This window comes from Papio anubis, chromosome 1, assembly GCF_008728515.1.
Source record: "Papio anubis isolate 15944 chromosome 1, Panubis1.0, whole genome shotgun sequence".
Classification (NCBI taxonomy): Eukaryota; Metazoa; Chordata; class Mammalia; order Primates; family Cercopithecidae; genus Papio; species Papio anubis.
In genome coordinates, this window is record NC_044976.1 from 200562678 (window position 1) to 200569193 (window position 6516).

Below are 6516 nucleotides of genomic sequence, written 5' to 3' on the forward strand. Positions count from 1 at the left end.
ACCTGCTCTCTGCGGGGCCATTTGTATTCCCTGACCCAGGTAACAAGGCTGGCCAGCCTGTGGGTGGAACCCATGTGGTTCTATCTGAAGGTTGCACCCAACATCAAGGCCAGGCAGTCACTGGAGTCAGCTGGGTCTGAAGGCAGGCTTCTAAGACCAGAGACCCTGTTAGTACTAAAGATGATGATTTGGGGGTGGGATGCCTGGAGGGGTTGGCACCATTCAAAAAAGCATTTGAACACATCAACCAAGAAAAAGGCTCCTTGTCTCTCCTAATCCATATCTAGATACCCCCAACCAGAGATCTTAAAAAGGATAGATCAGCCATATGCCAACATGCCAGGATTCCAAAAGCATTCCTCAACTAATTAGGGCATTCCCTATAGCAGACTGGGGTAGAGGGCTCCATCCTGGCAATAACCAGAAAGCCTTACCTCACTTAAGCCAGGGTCTGGAATCCAGATGGAGACTGCCCACAAACAGTGGCTCTCAAGCCTGGGCTAAGTAAATAATATTTTGTTTCATTACATGGCCAAAGGAGAGGAGGACATATAAAAGATGATATTATTGCCTCTGTGGGCTGGAAGAACTTCACCTGTTGGTTGAAAGGGGATTAAAGGAAGATAACAGGAAAAGCTGGTCTGGGGAAGACACAAATGAAAGCTCTCGGAGGCCACTTTTCTCTGATGAGAAATCTATCCTCACACTGTGCCCCTAGTACTTTAGCCTTTGGAGTTCTTAGGGAAATCTGGCTTTGAGCAGCAGCCAGATGACCAAAAAAAATTTCCATCTGATACAGGACCCGGAGGTGAAGTCAAAGTAGATTTGGAGGAACAGCTGGGCAAGCAGGATGTGTATGTCTTACACTAAGAATCTGGCCCCAATAACAGGGACTTACCTGTTACTTGAGATGCACAGAGTAGATCCTACTAAACTGCCCTTTGGATGAGAACAATGGGTAGAGGTTGGGTGGGGGAGGGCTTTTTATGGAACTGTAATTGTAATGGAGGTAGCAGGCCTAGTGAAAAAAAGATTCTGCCCCCTTGCCTTCCTGGGAGATTGGGGGTTGGTAGCCATCATTCCCAAGCTGATGAGTGGCATCTGACTCACCAAAGAGGTACAACATGGGTGTGGTTTTTCAGGGACAATTGCCAGCCTTAAACCATCCTCCTCAGAAAATGGCTTTGAACTGGGACCACAGCACCAGGAGAGGGCAAATTCAAGACCAATGGCCAACAATAAGTACCTGAACTTTAGGTTTAAAGCAGAGGGGCATGGATTTCACCAGAGCCAGAAGGAGATGTGTAGCAATAGGAGCAAGAATGGCACTGTTTCAGAGGAAGGAAAAGCGGAGCTTGGAGCAGGATGCCTCTGACTAACCACAGTGGGGAGGTGGGAGTGCGACAGACTGTGCCTTCAGCTCCACAGCTGGTCTACACCAACTTCCTCTACTCACATCCAAACAGGTGGCTTTACTATCATATGTAATCCACCCAGAGGCACAGGCAAGCCACTGAGGCAATGCACTACCATAATTTAAACAGAAAGAAAAAACATCTGGATTATAATTGTCACAAGGAGGGGAAAACCCAAACCAGGTACAAGGATCTCAACAGGGAAGCTAACCAATAGCAAAAAAAAAAAAAAAAAAATGCAGGCTACTGAGTTTAAGTTTCAGCGATAATAGATAAGAAATAGGAGAGGCAGCCATAGGTGATCAGTTATGTGGACAATGGCCATTGAGATTGAATTTGTGAAAACAAACTGCTTCTGGGTTTCCTGATACAAGCAGGATGGTTAGCAGTAAGGACAGAGTAGCAGACTTCACCAGGCCCTGAGCTTATCCTTGCTCCCTTCAGACCCTGGGACAATCAGGCCACACCGACCTGCTTTATGAAGGTTCCAGAGCTTAGGGTTGGTCCCAGGCGGTGGTCCAGAATCCAAGTAGAGAGGAAAAGGACCAAGCTCAGACCTCCTGAGTGAGGAAGCATCCACATCTCTTTTTGGTCTTCCTCACAGTATCCTACTTACAGAAATTACAGGCAGTTCTTCCTCTTGAGACCAATTAAGATTGACCTACCTAATATATAGAATATTTAAAAATACAGAACTTTTTGATATTCTCTCCTTTGGAAGTAAAATATACATGACCCAACTATAGAAGAGGAAGAAGAAGAAAAGCCAAAGACAGGGATCCCTGACCATCCCAATACACGACACTCTCACTCCAACCTCCTCTACAACTTATAGGTCACCAGAGCAAAGACTTTCTCCTCAGGAGAAAGGAAGGACCACAGCCCCCTGTCTCAAGCTTAGCAGAAAATACAGCCATCTCAGAGGTTCTCTCAACCTGGAGGGGGAATTTTCAAGTAAACAAATGAAGTTGGGTCACACCATTTGGAAAGTGAGTAGGAAAAATGGGATCAGAAGCTACATGTGGGAAGCCCCATGTGAAGTCCTGTGCTCCTCCCCTGCACTCCCACTTGTGTACTTGGGACCCTCCAGGAGAGTGAGGAGAATCTCCCAAACTGAAGAGGTCTGAGCAAAGAGTCAGAGGGAGGGAGGGACCTTTGTTTCATGGTAGCCTCCTCATCAGCCTCTAGTCCCAGGCAATGCTGGCGGCTGGGTTTACTAAAACCAGGAACTCATGGTTCTTGGGAAGCGCAATCTTAATAAAAGGAAAATGTGCAAAAGAAAAAAAATTAAATAACCCAATCCAAGCATACAAGATTAATATTCTGTCAGAGCAAGAACACTTTGTTTTGGATTTCTTCTTTCCTCTCCCACCTCCCACCTCTGGAATATACTGTCTGCTCAAGTACCCAAGAGAAGAGTTAGATCGATCAGGGCAGAGGACTGGGAAGAATGAAAAAAGACAAAAGGGAAGGAAGTCACCACTGAAGAAAAAAAGAAAAAAAGAAAAATTTAAAAAGGTGCAAATTGATTACGTTAGTCCTCCTTTGTCTACCCCGGGCTCCTGGGTTAAAGGTATGTGTGCAGCCAAAATATAGTGTAAGGAAGAAAAACCCAACAAGTCCCCTTCTTAAGGTCTTCTCTACACTGTTTATTCTAGTTAGCCATTTGTCTAACCTTTTTTCAAGGCTTTTAGCTTCCTTGCGATGGGTTAGAAGATGCTCCTTTAGCTCGGAGAAGTTTGTTATGACTGACATTCTGAAGCCTACTTCTGTCGACTCCTCAAAGAGATTCTCTGTCCAGCTTTTTACCGTTGCCGGCGAGGAGCTGCAATCCTTTGGAGGAGGAGAAGAGGCACTCTGGTTTTTAGAATGTTCAGCTTTTCGCCAGCAGTAACATTTGAAATAGTCCAGCAAGCTTCCTTCCGGATTGACTCCTTGGGACTCCTCAGCAAGTGGAGAAGGTAAGGTGGGGCTGAACAGTTAAGAATGACCTGGGTCTGGATGTCATCCCCAGTGACGATGTCACCCATGACTCTCAGAGCAGGAGAAGCCATTTTGTAATCATTGTGCATCCGCAGCTCTACCAATCTCTGGAAGACTGCAGAGTCTATGACTGCCTGGATCTTCTCGTTGGGGCCATCAGACAGGTAAGAAAGGGCCCAGCAAGCTTTGCCAGCAAGTCCGAGTCGCTGCTGAAGAGTAGGCGAGACAGCACAGGCAAACAAGGAGAGACCTTTGCAACCTCTGGGGGTGGGTTCTTCCCTTGGCAGAGATTTGACAGGGTCCAGACTGCATTCCGTGTCATCGTCAGTCGTGTGGACTCGGTAAGGAATATTAACAAAGGATTAAGGATGGAACAGTTCAAGACGTAATCTTGGCAAACAGAGCTATCTCCAGCTATGTTTCCCAGTGTCCAGACTGCCTGTTCCTGAACATCCATGAAGTCTGAATTAAGCAGCTCTATAAAAATGTGGACAGCCCCAGCTTCAATGACAATTTTGGTCTACTGAGAGGTTCCAAGAGGCAATATTTGTTAGAGCCCAGGAAGCTTCAAAATGTAATGTACAATTCTCATTTCTCTTCAGAAACTCCACAAACCGATCCACCACTCTTGGAGTGTTGATAACTTCATCTGTTGGAGGACTAGGCTCTTTGGAGAGCAGTTTCCAGAATTTCTGTGTGGTTGCTAACTGCAGGTCAGAATCACCAGGAGAGAGCATCTCCACCATCTCTCTTGTGATCACACTCTCCCTAGTAGCAGAGCTCACCTAGGAGTCCATGAGAAGACTATCCAACATGGCAACTTCTTCGTTAATCAGCTCCACATTTCTCCGTTTAAAAATTCTTGCACGTGTCTTGCTTCGTTACTTCAGGGTTAAAGCATTGTTCTTAGAGCTCTTCATTTGATAACTGCCTTTCCCTGGGCTTGCCCTGGTCTCCATCGCGGCTGCGCTCGCTCACACTTGGCGGCAGAAGTGGTGGCAGCTTCAGCGCCAGCTTCTGCAGACAATATGGCGGATCTGCAAACAGGTTTGTTGTTGTTGTTGTTGTTGTTTTTAAGACGTAGTCTCGCTCTGTCGCCCAAGCTGGAGTGCAGTGGTGCGATCTCTGCAGCCAGATTTTTTAAAATTTTAACCAATCATATGAGTTGTAAGTAGTATCCCGTAAGGTTGTTTTCTTTTAGTTTTTGAGACGGTCTTGCTGTGTCGCCCAGGCTAGAGTGCAGTGGAGCAGTCTTGGCTCACTGCAACCTCCGCCTCCCAGGTTCAAACAATTCTCGTGCCTCAGCCTCCCGAGTACCTGGGATTACAGGCGTGCACAATCACGCCTGGCTAATTTTTGTATTTTTCATGGAGAGGGGGTTTCACCGTTTGGTCAGGCTGGTCTCGAACTCCTGACCTCAGGGGATCCGCGTGCCTTGGCCTTCCAAAGTGCTGGGATTACAGGCGTGAGCCACCGCGCGCGGCCCCCATGAGGTTTTAATTTGCATTCCCCTGATAACTAATGATGCTGAGCATCTTGTTATGTACTTTTATTTTGCCGTCTGTGTATCTTCCTTGGTGAAAGGTCTAGGCAAATCTTTGGCCCAGTCTTATTGGAATGTTCTAAATACAAGTCCTCTGTCAGCTATGCATTTTGTAAAGATTTTCTCCCAGTCTGTGGTTTGTCTTTTCATTTTCTTAACAGCGTTTTTGAAGAGCAGAAGTTCTTAACTTTGATAAAGCCCAGTTTATCAGCATTTTAAAATGGTTTGTTCTCTTTTTGCGATATGTAAAAATCTGTGCCTAACTGAAGGTCACAACGTTTTTCTTCTAATAGTTTTATCATAGTTACTCCTATACTTAAGATATATGAGCAATTTAAAGTTAATTTATTGTGTATGATGCAAGGTTATGGTAAGAGTTTATTTTTGCATATGATATCCCATTGTTTTAGAGCCAATTGGTGAAAGAGTATCCTTATTCCAATGAATTGCATTTGCGTCTTTGTAAAACAGCAATTGACTACATATGTGGGAGTCTATTCTATTCCTTTCATCTGTATATTTATTTTTTAAATCATACTCTTTGTCTTAGTTACTGGAGTTTTATAGCAAGTCTTGAAATTATGTAGTGCAAGTCTTTCAACTTTGTTCTTTCACAAAATTGTTTTGGCTATTCTAGGTACTTTGCATTTCCATATAAATTTTAGTATCAGTTTGTCAACGTCTATGAAAAAACCTTCAGGGATTTTGATTGAGATTTTGCAGAACCTCTAGATTAATTGCAGATAATTGATATTTTAACAATGTTGAGTTCTCTAATCCATGAACACAGTATATCTGCCATTTATTTAGGTCTTCTTTAATTTGTTGGGAATGTTTTATAGACTTTAGTGTAAATTCTTGCACATGTTTTGCTAACATTTCCCCTAAATATTTAATTTGTTGATGGTTATATGACATTTACATTGTTATGTCCATTACTCATTGTGAGCATATAGAAATATAATTAATTTTTGTATCTTGACCTTTCCAACATTGCTATGCCCACTTTCAATAATAACTTATTTCAACATTATTTCAAAATATTTCAATAATTATCTATGTTGATCATGTTATATACAAAAAAGTGTTACTTTTTCTTTCCAATCTGTATGATTTAATTTCTTTTTCAGGACTTATTATACTGGTGGAGACCACAAGTAAATACTGAAGTGGTGAAAGGTATTCCTTGCCTTGTTCTTGAGCTTAAGGGGAACGCATTCAGGCTTTTCACCATTAAGGATGCTGTTAGCTGTAGGTTTTCCACAGGTGTTCTTTATCAGACTGGCGATGTTCCCTGCTAGTCTTGGTTTTGCTGAGAGTCTTTCATTATAAGTGAATCTTAAATTTTGTCCACACTATTTCTTCATCTATTCAGATGAACATAGGCTTTTTTAAAAGAGTATCAACATGGTAAATTCTATTAATTAGTTTTTGAATGTTGAAATAGACTTGCATTTTTGGGAAAACCTCCGCTTGATCATGAAGTACCATCCCTTTTGTATATTAAAGGATTTGCACTGTTAAAATGCTGTTGAGGATTTTTACTACTGTGTTCATGACAGGTGTTGGTCTGAG

At 43.1% G+C, this 6516-nt stretch overlaps 1 pseudogene; it reads right to left on the reverse strand.

Annotated features, from left to right (window-relative positions):
* Positions 1 to 3206: 3206 nt before the first annotated feature.
* Positions 3207 to 4621, reverse strand: LOC110742607 (annotated as a pseudogene).
* Between the last annotated feature and the right edge of the window lie 1895 nt (positions 4622 to 6516).